Source organism: Macaca mulatta, chromosome 14 (assembly GCF_049350105.2).
Source record: "Macaca mulatta isolate MMU2019108-1 chromosome 14, T2T-MMU8v2.0, whole genome shotgun sequence".
Lineage (NCBI taxonomy): Eukaryota > Metazoa > Chordata > Mammalia > Primates > Cercopithecidae > Macaca > Macaca mulatta.
The window spans coordinates 116,607,559-116,611,976 of NC_133419.1; positions in this window are offsets into that span (position 1 = coordinate 116,607,559).

Consider the following 4,418-nt stretch of genomic DNA (forward strand, 5'->3'; position numbering starts at 1 on the left):
AAATGAGAAGGCTAGGCTGTACCCAAGATGTGAGCTTCTAAAAGAAACAGGAACTAAGGTCTGCTTCATTCCTGAGTCTTCAGAATTAGCAGAGTCCCCAATATATAGTGGATCTTTAAAAATATTTGTTGAGTGAAAGAAGAGGTATGGTAAGTCCTTTCTCAACCACCAAGTACATTCTCTATTCCTTCTGCTTCCCCCTTCCTTTTCTTGTACATTTTACACCAGTATAAACCTCCACTTCCCTCACCTGGCTGGAATCTATATTGCAGCACCACCAGCATCAGCTAGTGCCAGGAAGCTTTCCTCTCTTCGGGAGCTTTGCAAGACTTCACTGTGTCAGTTCTATTCCTAGCTGCAGGATGTCCTTTTTCTGGTAGCCTCCTTTGCTGGCTCATGATGCAGGCCTGACTAGGAAGAGTAAGGCAGTTTTGTAAACTGGTGTGGGGGCAGCAAGTACAAGAGGCTCCAAGCATCCCCTCTGCTGTTTGGCAGAGGATGTCAGTCTGCTAGGCTGACGATGTGGAGAGGTTGCCCTGGACTTCAGACTGGACCTGGTACCACCTCCAACCCTGTGGATGTTTGCTCCTGCAGCATAAGGCCCAATGCACTTGATTGCCTTAGCTTTCTGTGGAAACGACAAGAAAGTGGTTTCCACTCCTCCACCATGTTTATTCAGCCTCATTAACTCCACTGAGTTTGCTCCAATAGGCCAGAAAAAAAATAAGTTATGGTTAAGGTGTAATGTTTCCAGAAGGGTCCAAATTGTTGGTTTTTTGTTTTGTTTTGTTTTGTTTTGTTTTGTTTTGCCAGGATGGGCAAGTCCACTGAGATTTAAAGATCTAAGCTGAGATTGACCTTTGGATCTTTTTAACGGGTATTCATTGAATCTATAGGAAGTCTGGTACTGTGTGAGGTTTTAGGGATGGGTTTGGAGCCGAACAGAGAAAAAAGAAGTAAAAGAAATAATCCCTGTTCACAGGAGTTAGTGTGTGAGACAGAGATATATGCACATGACACTATGTAATAAATTGTAAATAAGTGGTAGAGGTAAAGATAAAGAAGGGGAAGAGAGAGAGGACTGGCTGATAGAGGATTATGGAAGAATTCCTGGAGGAGTTAGGTCTTGAGGACTGGATTGGACTAGAGAGTCACTGGGGAGAAGTCAGTAAACAGAGGAGATTTTCCTGAAGACCAGGGGTCCCCAACCCTTGGGCTGTGGACCAGTACCAGTCTGTGGCCTATTAGGAACTGGGCTGCACAGCAGGAGGTGAGTGGCCAGCAAGCATCACTGCCTGAGCTCCGCCTCCTGTCAGATCAGCAGTGGCATTGGATTCTCATAGGAGCGTATGTGAACTGCACATACAAGGGATCCAGGTTGCGCACTCCTTAGGAGAATCTAACTAGTGCCTGGTGATCTAAGGTGGAACAGTTTCATCCCAAAATCATCACCTGCCCTGCACGTCCATGGAAAAATTGTCTTCCACTAATCCAGTCCCCAATGCCAAAAAGGTTGGGGACTACTGCTGTAGATGTTTAAGATACTGTGGTATTATAGCTGAATGCAGTGGCTCACAGCTGTAATCTCAGCACTTTGGGAGGCTGAGGTGGGAGAAAAGCTTGAGACCAGGAGTTGGAGTCTAGCCTGGCTAACATAGCAAGACCCTGTCTATTTTTTTAATATATATATATATGTGTGTGTGTGTGTGTGTGTGTGTGTGTGTGTGTGTGTGTGTGTGTGTATAGTGGCATTAGCATAGGGATAGACTAATTGACCAATGAATCAGAATACAGAGCTAGCCACATATCCACAGAAACTTGTTTTACTGGTGGCCTTGCAGGTCACTGAGGAGATAAGGGACAACTTAACACTGGGGCTGGGACAATTGCCTGTACTTATAAAGAATAACTGAAATTGGATCCTAATGCAGAAATCCTAAAAATAATTTCTTCAAAAACTAGACTTAAATGTAAAAGGCCAAGCTGTTAAACGTTTAGAAGTAAATAAAGGAGGCTCTCCTTGTAACTATGAGGGGTGGAAGATTTCTTCAACAAAACACAAAAAGCATTAATAATGAATTCAAAAGCTGATAAATGTAAATACATTAAAATTAAGAATGTATGTTCACCAAAACAATGACATGAAGAAAGCGAAGAGACAAAGCACAGATGGGAAGAAATATATTTGCAACAAATAGATTCAGTAAAGGATTAGTACAAGTAGATTCAGTAAAATATAAAGAATTCAGAAAAGCCATTAAGAAAAAGACAAGCAGTCCAACAGTTAAGTGGAGTGGGGGAGATATAAAAAGACATTCTATAGTAAAGGGAATAAAGACTGACAAGGGGCCAAGAGCTGGGTAGAAACTGGGAAGGTTAAAGGGTCATAGTAAGGAAAGGGGCCAAGATGTAGACTTGTAGGCGGGAGAGTCACTATACTCTTAAAAGCAGGGGCAGGTACAGAAATTAGCAGCAACCTCCACCTTTTGAAACTCTCACCAATAGCCTTGCATTAAAAGCATGGGCTCAGTCGGCCACTGGCAGGTCACTGAGGAAGGTCAGAGCATAGAATGAATAGCTCATAGACAATACACAAAGTCGTATGTCAATAAGCCCCTACTCTGGAACCCACATCTTGGGCACTTCTACAATAGATCTGTAGCCTGTGAACTTCGTGGAGATCTGATCTGAAACCTGCAGCAGCAGGGGGTTGGATGTGGCTGGATCTGGCAGCTGTCTCCATTCCTCACCCTCATTCGACCTCATCACTCCTTCTGGGGCCCCTGTACCATGGAGTTGCCTGTTATTTTCCTGTGGTGGCACAGTGGCTGATGAAGTGCTGGCCCTCCGCTGTGGCAGCCAACACTACCAGATAGAAGCTGCTCTTCAAGAAAATCCTTCAAAGGCCCTATTGCCTTGAAATGCTATGCACTATTTCTATGGGCTCTTAAACAGAATAATTCATTAGTCAGTGAAGAACAATCAATATCACACTCCAACAATTTACACACTGACTCTGTTTACCCAGTGGACCCTCTCTGATAATATTATTTATGATCCTAAATAACTCCATCGGTGTTCAATAAAGCTGGAGGTGCCTCTGGGACCAGGACACAATCAGATTATGAAGACATATGGTTTGCTCAGCTCTGGAAATGTTCAGACGCATTTCATTGATGTTAGTCTCACAGTGGTACCTTCCCCGCTCAGTTCTACAGCCTTCCTAATGGTGTCTGCAGGAAGGCCCTCCTCTTTAGGAAGGGGCTGCCAAGGGAATTTTACGATGGCTATTTCAGGATTCTCCAAAGTGAAGGACACATTGAATAGTTCAATGGATTCTAGACCAGGCTGGTAATTTTGATGTACTAGGCTCTTTGCCTATAGAAGGGTATGGAACAAATGTGCCTGGGAGAGATTTGTGAGGCAACAGAGAGACGAGGATGTGGGGGGTGTGTGCGTGTGTGTGTGAGTGTGTGTGTGTGTAGGAGAACACAGGAGGGGTGAGGTTAGGTGAGAAGCAGAGGATTTGCAGGGTCAAATAAATACATTGGAAGTCATAAGAATTCAGGGAGGTCTCCAGACTTACTTCAAAATGGAAGGAGAGAGGTAAGGTGAGACCGTTCACTTAAAAACACATCCTTTTATTATGTGACTTCTTACAATGAACATGTATTATTTATGTAATTAAAAATATAGAGAGATGGCAAGTCTCCCTCTTTGTCCTCTCCCTCCCTCTCCCTATTTTTCTCCCTCTCCATTACCCTCTCTCTCTTCCTCCTCCCCCTCCTCCCTTTTCTTCTTCTTTCTTTGTCTCTGTCTCATATGCACACTGCAGGTTAGAGAAGCAACATCAAGAGAGGCTCTGATGTGGCTTCATCACTAACTGCAGCGGGACAACATCAGTGCACATTCGGAGCCCATGTTATAGAATGGACTGTGAAGGCAAAGCGTCAAAGAGGGAAAAGGCAGCATTGCAAAGAGAGGGAAGGCATTAAAATCTCTTTTATTTTCCTACTCATTAACCCTTTAGTCCTCAGGAGAGCAGGCGAAATTGGGAGGGCTGCAGTTATGAAGAAAGGAAGGGTCTGGCCCAGGATCTCCTGGGCTGTCTACATTGTGGTGTTCTGATCCCAGCCTGGGAGGGAAGCCCCCAGGGCCCAGCCTATGTGGGTTATGACAGCCTTTCAAAGGGAAGCTGAAATCTGGGGCAGGTGCCAGCACCTGGCAATCACTTTTGAAACCTGCCCTTTCCAAATACTCTACATAATAACCCTGAGAGCTCAGCAGAGGAGACAGTGCCATCCCCACTTACTAGATGAGGCAATGAAGAGTTCCGGACATGAATGCCCAGACCTAGTACCAGGAACTCTGCCCTCCTAGCCAGCAATCTCGAGACTAGCCCAGCAGCATTTCTGCTC